The sequence below is a fragment of the Falco peregrinus genome, chromosome 4 (assembly GCF_023634155.1).
Source record: "Falco peregrinus isolate bFalPer1 chromosome 4, bFalPer1.pri, whole genome shotgun sequence".
Taxonomy (NCBI): domain Eukaryota; kingdom Metazoa; phylum Chordata; class Aves; order Falconiformes; family Falconidae; genus Falco; species Falco peregrinus.
In genome coordinates this window covers 45,556,994-45,572,571 of record NC_073724.1, presented here as the reverse complement: position 1 = coordinate 45,572,571, position 15,578 = coordinate 45,556,994, and positions in this window count along the sequence as shown.

The window sequence follows — 15,578 nt, the reverse complement described above, 5'->3', positions numbered from 1 at the left end:
AGTTCCAGGCAAGTGATCCTTCCCCTTTTTTGGACTGGTTTTCTTGCATGTCTTATATGTACTTCCCTGGCTTGATAGTAGATTTTTTTAAAAGGTCATATTTATATCCCATTTCTGCATAATTACTAATATGTGTCTATGTACATGTAATCATTTTTCCATGTCAGAAAAAAGTGCTTTGTTTGTAACCTTAAGCCATGTGTCTTTTTTTGTAAGTTCAGCGAAGGCCTGAAGAAGCGCAGGCTGCAGAAGCACCCAGCGTTGAGACTTCTGTGCAAAACCAAAGTGCAAAACCACCACTGGATGTCAGTGTTCTAACAGGATTCTTCCTCCCGGGGCTATAGGGGAAAAAAGCAGCAACAAAGAGAAAAAACCCCACTTTTTTCTTTTTAGAAACAAACTCTAGGTGAATCGATATAGAAAATGTATGTTGTCACAAGCTTCCTTCTAAGAAGATAGGGTTTGCTTTCTTATGAGTTAGATTTTATAATTGATTAAGGAAAGTAAGTCTATACCATGATAGTGGTTTTCTGCTGGGAGATGTAAAATGTGTAACCTGAAATGCCACATGCAGCCCTAAATTTTCCAGGTGTCTTAAGCATAATTTCTTTTGAAAAGCTCTTAAAAGAGGTGACACGAGGGATCTGGAAAGCCAGTTTTTGATTGTCTTGCCATGAGTTAGCAAGTTGCAGTACACAGACTGCTACAGGTACACAAAGTATTTCAACATCCAGGACCTGCTGCTGCCACCACCGGTGCTAGCACCTACTGCTCTGGGTGGGAGCTGGCAAAAAAGAGAAAAATGTTTGCATGCCCCACCCATAAGTCAAAAATTAATCATGTGTCCATAGAATAATACCATCTTATCTGTTTTAAAAGACTGGATTGCCACATTATTTGTTTTCCAGGTCATTAAGAGGAAATTAAAAAGTTGAGGGCAGCGTCACTCAAAGTTGCAGGAGCCTAGGAGGGATGGCTATGGGGAGTGACAGGTGTAAGGGCAATATGCAAGCAATCCTCACACATGAAGTATGTTCTGTGTGCAAGAGCAAGAAGGCTTACAACACTTCTTTTTTTAATTCCTGCCTAGAAGGGCACCTCTTGCTGCTTCTACCACGTGTCAGGTTGGCAGTGCTCAGTCAGTGATAGGTCTTTCCATTGCTGAGTTACTGCTAGTTAAAATCACAAGGATCTCTTGCTCCTCAACAAAAATACACACGACATACCACCTTAAAAGCCAAATACTTCTATGAGCCAGTGAACTAGTAAGACCTTGTTTCATATGGATATATAGCTAATTCTACTAGCAGTTTCAAATAGATGTTGCAACTTTTTAGATGGGGTAGGATTCACAACTGCCTTGCTCCTGGAAAGACTTTCTGGTGTGTAATAGTAGTTAATTTTTAGACAGCTAGACATCATGCTGGTATGCTATTGATGTTAGTTTTATGTTTTCTACTATCCAGCTACCTATATTAATGCATTTGTAATAATTTAACCACTGCCTTTTTGTCAAAATTTGGTCGATACTTGCCTATGGATTCAAAATAATCTGTCTTGTGTATGCATATTAAGTATGCATGAACTTCATTTCTTATAAAGGAAAGCAGGCGTACCAAGTAAACTATATTGTATTGTGTTTTCTGCTGTAGCAGTTGCAGGATCATGAAGAGGCAGAGTTACATGATAATGCATAGTATCATAAGTTATATGATAACAGGATTTGCTATATGAAACCTATCTACTTTTCACGCTGCTCTTTGTGCTACTGTGAACAATTTTTCTGTTGCAGTTTGAAGGCTGTAGATCATGACTGCATGTCAATAGTAAATTTCATTGTGGAATTTATGTAGATAAATCAGTATTACAAGTACATAGGAAACCAGAGGGAGGTCATTCCCAAACACAGCATACAGGGGCCAGATTTTCAGTAGTGCTAAGAGCTCATGGTGGAGGTTGGACTAGATCTTTAAAAGTCACTCCCAACCTAAACCATTCTATAATAAGTAGAGGCTGTGGCCTGATTTGTTCAGCGGGACTGTTTTGTCAGTATCTAAAAGCTCCAACAAACAGAACTTTTTAATATGAAGAATTATATGGGAACAGTTTTGCCAGTCCACTTCTAACTCACCCTGTAGATCAATGAATTATCTCAAAAACAGAATCTCCCTTCTGCTTCTGACCATATCACGATGTTTACCAACATACAAATATGTCTGCGCAAATATAGGGGAAGTGGTATTTCAAATTTCTTTTGACAGATGAGGAACACCATTGAGTACCTTCTTCTAACTTCAAGCTCCTGTTTGGAAAAGTGAAAAAGCCTATCGGGCGTGGAGGCTAACAGCTGGCCTGTCATCCCTCTCTGTTTCCCTGGGATGAGGACAAAGCTCTTAGGACAACAAGCAGAAAGACGTTTGTAGAAGCCCCAAATGCGTAAGTGGTCCTTGTGCACTGAGTCCAAAGAGGAAATGCTGGTCAGACAGACGCGAGACAGTGCTCCCACCCGGTGGTATCTCCTGATTCTCCTCGCCACGCGGCAGGTGGGAAGGGGCCTTGGTTGTTGGGAAGAAGTGTAGGTAGAAATGGAGATGTCAGAGAGAGGAAAAGTCAAGGATATGAATTAGGGGTTTTGAGCTGGGATGTAGAGAGGTATCTGAGGGTTGATAACAAAAAGAGAAGGAACTGGCATTTGGGGAAAAAGATGTGGATGGGAAGCTGAGAGTGCGGAAAGCCTGATTACTGGTAGGTTGCATGGAGGGAGTTTGGTATTATTGGTGCAGAACTCTCAGCTCAGTGACGATCCTTCTCCCGCCCCCCGGGGAGTAGGAAGGCTCTTTTCTTGCCACAAAACTCAGTTTTGCAGTCTCCTGCCGGCAGGTGACAGCAATCTCCAAAACCAAGCAGACTAAGCAGAAACATGCCTCTACTCCAAACTTACGTCTATTGAAAGGCACTTCTCGTAATCTTTGTAGGGTTTTTTTTTCTAAAAAGTGGTTATTTTTGGTTCCTTTCCTCCTGGTGAAGAAGAAAACTTGAGATTAGGCTTCTACAGAAAAGAGTTCTTTTAGGAGGAAAATACAATAGGCTGACTTCAATCGAGAGGTCTCCGTGCTGCCAGCTGTGAGGCAGGACACAGCCTCTCCCACTCTGCTCAGCAGCAGCATGTCAGGCAGGTCAGGAGGCTTTTCTGGTGGGAGCTGGCACTGCAGACTCTCCAAGCAATTGACCTTTGATTAGCCAGCGTCTTGGGTTGAGGTGACACATACTGCCAGGTTGCAGGCCCATGAAAGACTTGTTGCGCACATATCCAGCAGAACCTCTGGCTGTGGGAGCAACCAGCCAGAGGTCCTGGCAGTCTTAACGGAAAGACTGACGTGAATTTTGGTATTCAGAAAAGTCTACCCAGCAAAGAGCGTTCAAGGTGCAAGACAGCACTACATTCACCAGGTATTTTTGCCCACTCTGGTGCCTTGTTCCAGACAGGCCTGCTCAGGAGATCTCTCAGCCCTTCCTTGGGAGCGCTTACACTGCCAATAAGCTCTGAAGCAAAATCCCCACATTTGGTACCAATTATTCTCCCTGAGTCGCCCAGAGCCCCACACAGCAGGTCTGTTCTTCCTCACATGCAGGCTTTTGGGGCACTGCCATTTTCTCCATGCTTTCTTTAGGGAGCTGGCCGAGCTGCTTGTTGCAGTGACGGCTTGTGGGTGCTAAGGTTGCCCTGACCTGGCTGCTCAGGCCTTTACCAAGTGGCCTTTTCCCTGCCACTGCTCTTCCTGCCTTGTCCTTCCATGCGTGAGAAGGTCTCCCATGCAGCCAAATGATCTCTGCCACCCGCTGAGCCTCCCTCGCCTCCCGCCAGCATGGCCCGCCTGAGTGCTCCGGTGCCCCGGCCGCAGGTGCTCCAACACCAGCAGAAGAGCTGGAATGTGCAAATGGGGAGCAGTTAAGTTTTTCCCCTGCCGGTTCCCTTTCATGTCTGCCAAACCAGCCTACACTGCTGTTTTTCTTGAGCCTGACAGCCACTTTCAGCCAAGTGATATTGCTGAGAATCCGGCTGCTTATTCCCTCAGCTGAAAGCCCCAGAAAGCCATGGCCCTGAGGCCTCTTGGCCTGCAACCCGAGAGGGTTTGCCTCTTAGAGCATGAATAATTAAAAAGGTTCACAGATTTCTTTCTGTCTGGAAACTGGTCGTAAATCGGGCTTGTCCAGGGACTGTGAAAACCTGATCCTGGTGCTCTTGAAAGGAGAAGAACCTGTTTTTGTCTTTTAATAGGGGAGCTCTTGGTATCTTTTCTGTATGGGCTGACCGATGTTTGTCTTTACTCCCCCAAGTCTTCATGTTTGGAGTTTCTTTGTGCTCCAGTTATTTAAAACTGGCTGTCTGCAGCGACTTTAGGTTCATTTCTATGCATCAAGCGCATACACATGCGTACATGCTCTTGCCTATATGGGTGTACTTCTTTAGTATTTTCCATTTAAAATGTTATCACTTTGAGTTACGTTAACCAGGAAAGCTTAATTTTGAAGGGCCTGATTTCTCTGACATTCTTCTGTAGATTCTTCCCTTGCGTGATGCGATTCTTAGGCACAACAATGATGATGATAAATAATGTCAGGTTTTGTTTGTGTATAAACTTGTCCTGTGTGTTTAGTCAGCAAAAGTAAATAAATAAGCTGGGCAGGCATTTTTGTTCTGATTTCAGCAAAGCTGAAATAAGGCATTCTTAAATGTTGTTTGCTTAGCAAAATGGAAATAGGCCAGACTGAAATGGGAATGGCTATGGCTATCTGTGTGATCTTAGCCTCTTTAATGGAACTAGTTTAAAATGGTAGTTTGAGCTAAATCACTGAGTGCTGCCTCCTGCATGGCAGGAGCCTTGTGGATGTTGTTGTTTTCCCTTTTCCTGGCACAACTGGGGTCGGCCCACCTGGATATACTTACAAATAAATAGCGGGGCAAGAAAGAAGGTATGAATTTACTCTGCAAGTAGAAGAGAGATAATATGTTGGCTATGTGCTCCGGTATTCTAAATTTGAGCTTTGACCCCATGAAAAAGCTGCATCTCTGCTGTATGATCGATTATTACAAGAAGGCAATGTCTGGAGCCAGCAACAAGCTAAATCAGTGTTTCTTGCTTGCGTACAAAGTAATAACACGAAACAGCCTGCTGCTGCAGTATTTTGTCTAGATACAATGTGTGTAATTTAGAGCAGACAGTACAGTAATAGAGATGAGTTATTGGTCATGGCAATGTATCTCTTGGAATGGCGAATAGTCTGTAGTGGAAAGTGTGTGTATATAAAACAATTCCACTTTGTACCTAGACAGTATTCTTCAACCAAGAAAATCGTAGTACCTTTCGAATGCCTGGTATGTATTAGTTGCTGGAGTAGGTGCTGGTAGTAAACACGCTGTTGTTCTATTTCACTCACTGTTTTTCCCAGAAATAGGGAAGCAATTTTCAAAATGGCATTGGAAGTTTGCAACAATGTAGGAGTCTTACCAAGTTTATTTACACTTTCTGTTTCTACAAAATTTGCAAATCTAATTGTTTATATAAAACAATTATATATATATATATATAAATAAAAAACAACATATAAATCAGTTGTTTATATGAATTCCTGCCAGGAGCGGAGATACCTTACCTTATAATGTGACAGGATTTTATCTCATTTTTGGTAGATGTAATATAAAGAAATTTTATTTTCCTAACTAGCTAAAAAAGCAAAATCCAACTTTTTTGATGTAGGCTGAGGAAGTTCCTTTCCTTTTATGTTTTTCAGTCATTGTAGAAGAGCTCATGATACTGAAGAGAACGGAGTGGGAGCCAGCGGGGGGAGCGGGGAACATAATAAAATTACTGAAAATAACAAATAACAAATTATTATAGCAGTCATAAGATAAAGTAATTCAGGGGTTTGAACATTAGCATTTTACAAAACATTTCACAAATGAAGAACATCTAAACTGACTACTTGTCCTTTTTTCTTTCTTCTTTCTTTCTGCAGTGAGGTGGTTTTCATTTATATAGTTTCTGGTTGGATAACCCAAGGTTAATTTTGGGGTGAATTTTTAAATATGACCTATATATACATAAGGGTAAGTGGTCATAGTGGAAGGGGTAATACAACCTTATCTATTGTACGCATATTTTTGCTATATAAATAATTACTGTTAGAAAGGGATAATTATATTCTATAACAGTAACAAACAACTTTAAATATTGCCTCTTAGTTTTACTAGCAGGATTCAGGTGCAGTCTGCTTTCTGGTGCTTAATGAATTCAGGATCATGTCTGAGCATTTTCTTAAAGTATCCACATGATGGCAATATTGCTAATCTTTAACTTCATTAATTCAACCAACTGGCTAGCTGGTTTTGATGCGGAATAAGGTATGTAATTCTACTAGAATACTGAAGTTCTCTGTTTTTTAGAGGAACTCTTTCTTTCATGATTTGACTTTATATACATGCTAGCTGTTATATATATGGCCCATGTTTACCTCCCTGGCTTCAGGAGGAAAAAGTGAACAGCAGCACCACTTGATCTGTGACACCACATAAATGTGTTGTACCATGCATGTGGGTGATGCTGAGGCTTTGGAAACGTGCATTACCTGTACAATGGGAGAGTAACAAAAAGAAGAAAGGAAGTATGAAACAAAGGTATTTCCTCTGTAACTGAGGACACAGAATGTTTTGCAGTCCCTTGTTCCTGCTAAGTCTCGTGCAGCAATTACTTTATGAATCATGTCACAAAGATACTTTTGTTCTCTGTGTTAAAGAACATGCAAAGCTTGGTACATACCCCCTACACTACCTGGCCTGGGGAGACCTCTGCAACCCCACATAGCCTACTGCAGGGTCAGGACCTGCTTCAGATGACTGCCAAACACAAATGCAAAAGAGTCCCCAGCATGAATGAGGGCAATGTAAAAAGGCTTATGGCAGAGGCTTCAGAGGAGGATTGGGAAGGCTCTTGCATGAATGGAGACATGCCTGATAGAGCATACCAGCACAAAGGGCTGGTCACTGAGGAAAGGGACATAGAGAAAGGCACAATGAGCAATAGTGGTAACAGTGGACAGCATCACGGATGTCTGGAGGTAAACTCGGTTCTGCCCAGAAAACCGCAACACTGAAATCAAACCTCTTTATGAGGCTTTCTGTGAGTCTCAGCTCAACACAGGCAGGTTTTTAACAGGCAGGAGGAGAAAATGCTACTTTCCCCTCTTTTTCTCCCCGCGCCCCCCCCCCCCCCCCCTTTTATGAGCTGCAGTGGAACCTGTAAAAGGAATTGTCCCTAGTGAGAACCAAGCAGTTTCTGAAATGGTACGGCTATAAAACAAGAGAACAGGATCTGGCACCAGTGAAGGAGCTCAGCCGCGTTTAAGCAAGATCTTCATTAATGTCCTTAGATTCTCAATGTGATAAATATGGGCGAGTTTTGGTGGAAACTGAAAGAAAAATGTGTTCTTTTAGCCAAAGTAACTATCATCTTGACAAACATTTTGCTGGATTGTTATTTGAATGAATATTTAATGTAAAACATGCAACCTGCTCTAATAAGAGCACATTCATAATTTCTAGCATGCTAGTCCTGTCCAAAATTCACTTGGCTTTGCTCTGGGTAAGGGATACCTTAAGAAGGAAATGTTGGACTGCAGCTCCACTTGGCTGAAGCACACAGTACAACATGAACAGCTGTGGAAGCCAGATTTACTGCAATAAGCGAGGCTGCTAAAATCCTGACATTACTTTGATTTTTTTTTTAATGAAAAAGTCCAATATAGAGTTTATGACTTTTCATACAGTTATTTATTTTAGGAATAAGAGATCTGCCAAACACAGCAGGTAGTTAATACCCAATTCAGACTGCATTTAAATAGGAAAGGAGCTATTGGCTACATCCTTTGGGATTCTGTGATTAATCTACAGGGAGCTGTAGGTGGCTTTTTCTACATGCATTCAGGTGAAACATGAGTTGGAGTTGATTGCCATTGAATATCTTGAAGCTTAAATCAGAAGTAGCAGATCATTCAGCTCATCCTCTGCTGAAATATTCCTTTCCTTTAGACACAGAAGATAGGCCCGCTGTAGGTGTCATCGAGCTGGGATGCAGATTCAATCCCTGCCTCTGTCCCGGACATCAGGTGTGTTACCCATACTCTAAAGTGTTGTTCTGCTCTGCCACCATCTGGTGTCTGAGCTGGACACGGGTGCCTGGTGTGAACTACAGCTTTCAAGTGATTCTCCTCAAGTATCCCACGCCAGGCAGCAGTTGCCTGTGGTCAGCTCCAGCGGCCCTGTTTGGACCCTGCTGTTGACAGTCAGCTCTGGCATCTCATCTGATTTGGGGGATGGTAGGGTTCAGTCACAAACCTGCTTCGTCCTGCACAGGGCTGGGGCTGGGTGTCATTGGTTCGTGCTGAACAGGCTGCTCACTTTAAAATCCCTCTAGTGAACTTGGCAGCATTCATCTAACTCTCCTCTTTGCTCAGTACTCATCATGAAAAAACAGGGATAACAATCCTTGCATCCCGCCTGAGGGTGCTCTGAGGCTAAATCCATCAGTGCTTGTGAGACTGCCAGTGATGCGGGTCACATAAATATCCCTGCAGATGCCACAGGACAGGATAATACCTTCCATATTCCAAGTATCTCATAGGATTTCCTGGGGTTAATGAGTTAAATGCTAACAGTGCAGACATTATGTACAAATGTAGCAGCCATTAGGCATTTATTAACATAAGGCAATAGGTATCTGGGCTTAGAAGCTAAACCTCTTGTTGGGGTAGGGCACTGCAGCTATTTGCCACTGATGTGACAACCCATTCAGCAGGGTTCCTTAGGACCTTTTCTAATCTAACATCACTGTTCAGTTGTTGCCACAGGAGCTCATTTGTTTCTACTTTACCAGACCCACTCAGCAAGATTTTATATTTTGTGTCTTTCCTTTACAATAGTAACTATCACCGTCAGAGAGATGAGCTGAACGAGTCAGGCAAATTTTAGGTCCCTTGATGCACAGAGGTGTTTCAAAGCCCACAGACAAATCCAGATATAAGGGTGTTCTGACAGTAATTTTCAGAAATATTATCAATAAGTTTAAGCTCTGTTCTGTATTTTGCAGATCTTAGTTTATAGACAGAGCAAGCTCCCCATGGCGTGAAAAAGTTATGATTATTAACCTGGCCCTCTTTTATGTCTTGAACCATCAAAAGAGAGGATATTTTTAAAGAACATGTAAGAATCGTTTTATACAGGCTTCCTTCAGAAATCTCAGATCTGCTTATGCTGAGTTTTGTTCTTAAAGAAAAGCTAAAATCTGTCCATTTCACTCTTCAGCAACTGAATTAAATCTTCAACTGGTCACAGCTAGTTTGAAGAAGACAGATTAATTTTACATCTACTGTATCCTGCAGGTGAAACAGTTCAGAATGTCAGCTGCATCCTTTTCCATCAGCCACCCATTGGCAATGCTAAATCCTCTGGCAAGGCCAGCCCTTGGTAGATGTGTGTTGCGTGTTAATGGTTTAATGGCAATGATGATTTTCTTTCCCCTCTCTGAACTGTCAACTGAGCATTTTACTAATGTAAAAGAAAAAGTTAGAGGGGTCAGCTGCAAATCTCTGCCAGAAGGAAAGCACGGTACTGTTTTTCAAGTGGAAAAGACAAGTAAAAGCTGTTAAAATGTAGTGCTAATTAATCCATATTTTTTTATGGATTTCTGACCAAAAGCACCCTCAGTATCTGACTTAAAATGTTGCTCCTTTCAAGCTTTTTTTCACCTGATCAACACTGCAAAATGCTTGCCTGCTGCTGATGACAGGAAAAGGAAAGTTACAGTGTTTGTGAATAGGATGTGGATTTAGACTAGGTGATTCGTTGGCAAGGAATAAAATATCAATTCCCAAAAGCCAATAAATCCAGAAGTTTTTTGTCTTTGAAGAGTTTATTGTCTAATTACTGATGCAATAACAGTAATGAGCCATCGTGTGGGAAGAGAAGTAAAATTATCTAGGGAATGGAAGAATAAAGATACAGAATGAAGGTGGAGCTTCATAGTATATTTTTCTAATAATTATCTGCTATTCAGTAATGTTTAAAAATGCAGTAGCAACTTCCTGCAAGCATGGAGTCAACCACATGATTTCATATAGGTCATACATTTTCAACACTCACAGTTTCATAACAGTGTCAACCATAAATAAAGGAATAAATACTAGTATTAACCCTGGTCATATCTGATTGCTAGAGATGGATCAAAAATAATAATAGGATGTGAAATGAGTTGGTTTGTAGCCAGTATGTTAAAAAGCTGTACAAACAGCACAGATCTTTTTTAAATGAGTGGTTTATTATTATGGTATCCAGCATGCCAAATCAGTGAAAGAATGTGCAGAGGAGCCAGAGAAGTCAGGAGGGAACCAACTGCAGTATTGACTTTTAAAGTCTATTTTCTTGTGCTTGTCTTTGGTGACCCATGTTTGGCATTTCCCTTGCATTGCCTGATTACAAGTTTGGGTGGTAAAATTAATAGGGGGTTTTGGTGCTCTGTTTAGTAGTTAGTGATACCGGCAGTCAGTGTCTGAAAGATGCAAAAACATGAGCTCCATTCTTCATCTCTGACCAGTGTATGAGAACACCCTATAATACCCCAGAGACTCTAAAGGTTAAAATTTAGTTACTCGTTTAGGCAGAGGGAGTGGTTTACTTTAGAGACAGTCTAGGCATAAAAGTTTAGGAAATCTGACTACACAATGTATAGGCTGATATCCAGTATTTGTAATCTATTTGTTATTATGTATATGTCTATATCATGAACCTCAAGTCAGTGCATATTCATCTTGCTTACAAAGCAGCCAATAGACCAGGTGTGGTTGGAGAATGATTAACAAGTGAACTTTTGACAAGCAGCTCACCGGGATGTTTTCTGGGAGTGAAAGGACAGTTTTTCCCTTCCTTTCAGGAAGTGATGGAACCTGCCAAGGAGAAAACAGAGAATGCAGGTGGCCAAAACACATCTTCAAATTGTCTTGCAGAAGGAACAGAGGAAACTTGAGATGGGGCTGGGGAAAGTGAAGGAGCCCCTGCAGCAGATTGTGTTGACAGAAGTTGCTACAGAACTGGTCATGTTGAGGGAAAGCCTGAGCTGTATGCCTAGAGACCATAAGGCCTCCAGGGAAAGAAAGGGCTAATCTGAACAGACTTGTGTCCAGCAAGTGTGAACTTCTCTAAATACCGATATTCTCCCATTTTGGCCTTTGAGGCAATGAGACTTTCAGAAGTTCTCTTCAAAACCCATTTCTGGTTTTATGGGTCCGCTTGCTTGTGTCTGCCATGTAACTTCTGCAATAAGGTAGCAAACTAAAAGCCAGAGGACTTCTAATTGTTTTGGGATTCTGGGAGACGATGAGTTTAAGCTGTGGGAGGAACCTGAGGTGTCATTGCTAAGTCCAGAGACTGGTGGTTGCACTGCGTACTCCAGCACTTAGAGTGTGTTGCTGAACATAGGCTCTGCATCACAGTAACGTGCCGAGAGATCCCAAGTAAGGATCTGTGGCTGGATCCTGTCCAGACTCCAAAGGCTGGATGGCCTGAGAACTGCAAAGAGCTTCACTCCATGGGTAAGCTGAACGGCATTTTTGGTGGGGCATCTGTCAGCTGACGGTGCCAAGAGTTATGTGTGAATGTGGATCCAGAAGCACTGTGTTATGGGTTCAAGTCACTAAATGAGCACTTCAGTATTACTAGGGATGGAAATACCTTTTCCTCACTCCCACTTGTCTGCTGTTGGCGACTTACATAAATATAGCTGCAGAGTGATGATTTTCCCTCATTGTAAAGGAAGCAAATACCAATTCCATAAAACTATAGGAAACGCTAACAATTGTAAATCTGACTTACTGAGCTGACGGCACTCAGTGAAAGGAAAACGTTTTACTAAACTGTCCCAATTTCCAGATACTTCTTCCTCAACTTCCTTTCAAGAGTGAGGGGATTTAACGTAATCTAACTTTGTGTACCTGATGTAACCCAGATCTGATATAACTTTATCTGATCTTTACAGTATAATTGATTCTGTAAACAAAATATTGAAATAAAGGTATTCTCTGTGTTCTGTTTAAAATACATATATTAAAGATAGGAAGCTGTGGGTGTTAAATCTACCTCCTCTTTCAAACAATACGAAAAAATTTAAGCAACTCCAATGTTTTTGATTAATGGGCAATATAAGTGAGTGCTCTTTCTTGTTGTCTTGGATATTCCTTCATTGTTGGTAATACTGTCTTTGACTGATGCATCTACAAACAGAATGGGAAAGTGTTTATGCAGTTAAAGGTTTACATGAATTATTGCAGTACTTCCCTTCTACACATACTTGTAATGACACTGTTCTTTAAACTTCTCAGAGAAAGCCAACTGTTAAGATAAACTGTACACAAAGAAGATTATAAAGTTGTCCTTTTTTTATGAAATACCTTGACTACAGTGAGCCAAAGAATGGTGATGCTTCCTTCACAAACACATACTTGGTGTAAGAACTTGGATTTTATATCACACACGTTTGAAGAAAGGAAAGGAACTCGAGGTTATGTTCAACAACTACTTTTTGGTCTCTTCTTTCTTTCTGTACCCAGGTTCTTTGTAGTTGATTTCAGCCACACTGGCCAAGTGGGAGTTTCCATAATCTGTCTGAATATTTCTTTTAACTTTTGCTCTTGTCTGGTCCCATTTTTCTGTTATTAACTGGATCAGACCACATCCTCAGCAAAACTGTGGCAATCTCTTTAGCCAATAACCTGCCAAATACCTGTCAGCTCCCTTCTGTGCAATTTACTTTGTTGAATTTCTCACTGTGTAAATGTATGCTGTGTTTGTGTCCAGTCTTGTCTGTGCCCAGTAAGCATTTCACCGTGCTTATGGTAGTTAGATGCAGATGTGATGTCAACTAGTCAGTTGACAAGAAACTGTCTGAGCTGCTCTGGTTAGATTAGAACTAGAGGACCAGATAGTTTGTACGTTTTCATGATGCTACATCTTTGTAAAGGATATTTACGATGATGTCTCTGACCAGTTCTTTCAGGTTTTTAATTTCGTTTTCCCAGTTTTGAGCAGCTGACAAAGATCTTGTTGCAGATGCTTAGGGACATGGTTTAGTGGTGGGCTTGGCAGTCCTGGGTTAGTGGTTGGACCTATGATCTTAAAGGTCTTTTCCAACATAAATGATTCTATGATTCTGTGATTCTATTTCTCTACCTTGTCAGTAGTATCTTAGAAACCTGGTGAAAATTTTTGCCGCTCTAGTGGGTGACCTCGGCTGCATGTCAGGTGGCACCAAGCTGCTCTATCACTCCCCCTCTCCTCAGCTGGACAGGGGACAGAAAATATAATGAAAGGCTCATGGGTCAAGATAAGGACAGGGTGAGATCTTCATTCTCTGTTTCTCTACCTCTTCCCCCACAGCAGTAGAGGGAGACAGGGAAAGGGGACCTGCAGTCAATTCATCACATGTTGTCTCTGCTTCTTCTTCCTCCTCACACTGTTCCCCTTTGCCATGTAGGGTCCTTCCCATGGGAGACAGTCCACTACAAACTTTTCCTGCGTGGATCCTTTCCACTGCATACAGTCCTTCAGGAACAGACTGCTTCAGTGTGGGTCCCCCAGGGGGGTCACAAGTCCTGCCAGCAAACCTGCTCCAGCCTGGGCTTCTCTTTCCATGGGATCACAGGTCCTGCCAGGAGCCTTCTCCAGTGTGGGCTTCCTATGGGGGCATAGACTCCTTTGGGCATCCACCTGCTCTAGCATGGGGTCCTCCCTGGGCTACAGGTGGCTATCTGCTTCACCGTTAACCTCCATGGGCTGAGGGCACAGCCCACCTCACCAGGGGCTTCACCACGGGCTGCTGGGGAATCTCTGCTCCAGCGCCTGGAGCCCCCCCTGCCCTCCTTCTTCACTGACATTGGCATCTGCAGTGTTGTTTCTCTCACATATTCTCACTCCACTTTCTAGCTGCGGTTGTGCATGAGGCTTTCCATCTACATGGATTTTGTTTTCTAATTTTGGATCATTTTTTAAGCGTTTTTTTTTATTATTTTTTGAGGTTTTCTTTAATTGCTTTCCTCTTCCTCCATTTTTAATTTCCACTAGGCATAGTGAGTGATGAACAGAAATTTTATACTGACCAGCAACTTTCATATTTGTTGCAATTAGAATAAGAAACATCTAGCAAACTCCACACTGTGATTTGTGGAAACAAGTCTAGCCAGTACTTCCTAAAATTATTCTTCTATGCTCAGCCCACCTTTGGGTTTTGGCAGACAGCTCTCCATGTACAGGCCCTAATCCCTGTTGCTCATTTAGTGTGGCCATTGATTCCTCTCACTAGCAGTGAGCCTTCTGTCAAATCACTTCTGATACTATTAATTCCTTAAGAAAAAGTAAGACCTTTCTTCCCGATTTGAAAAGATTTTTTTACATTCCCCCAAGTTTTGTATTTAAAATTTAATTGCCAGATAAGAAAACAGGAAGGGCTCTTCCAGTGTATTGAGTCCAGCTCCCTTTGTCCAAGGGAGTAACGTCTCGTTATGCCTTGCATTAAGTGACCATGTTCTATTTTAATATCCATTTGATTGCTTGCCCTTGCTAGTCTTATCAGAAGACTAGTCCAGATATTCATTATCTGATAGCAGCAAACAATTTAGGTAAGTTTTCTTTAAGTTTTCTTTTTGGTTAGTTTTTCTTTTGCAAATATTATCTCTATATATTCTTGTAAGGAAAGCCTCACTTTATTTCCTGATCTTTCTTTATTAAAAAAAAAAACACCTTTCAATTGTTGCTATGCTTGTGCAAATAATTGGGAATTATACAAACATTAAAAATTTTAGAAAAAAACTTCAATCCATGATTCTCCAAGAGAAACCCAATAAATTATAATAATTGTGCTTTTGTGCCATATCACTTTTACATTGATTGTGATACTGAGGGACAAGGTTTCTAAAGAAAATCTTGAAGATTTTACAACCACGGTACAAAATGACATCTCATTTAATACATGAAGTATTTGTGAGAAATTACAGCAAAAAAAGATAATACCCAAGTTATAGGTGCCCAGAAAGCCTGCCATTATAAATGCACATTAAAAAACAGCCATTCAAATAAACAGGAACACACATTACAAAACCTAGTGCACCACATCACTGTCAGCTACTGTGAGGAAAATACAAAGCACAATAGATACATTGCCAGAAGCATACTGAGGTTTTGGTTTTCATTTAGAATGATTCCTTTTAAGACCCCAGCAAGCCTGAACAACAGGCTTATTGTCTTTGGGTTTCATTGCTGAGGCACGGACTGAGAGATGCCTTTGGCTTGCGTGGTACCGGTCCCATTGCAGCAAGCGGCTGGTACCTTTCTCCTGTGCTGCCAAGGCCCTCCAAGAACATGCTGTAGTTTGCAGGCATGATGGTGAAGATGGCATTCATTTAGGAAGAGGCTTTTACAATACGCTTGGGTCTGGCTTCATTCTCAACGTTTTGCCATGTCTGGCTTTCACAGAGGATGG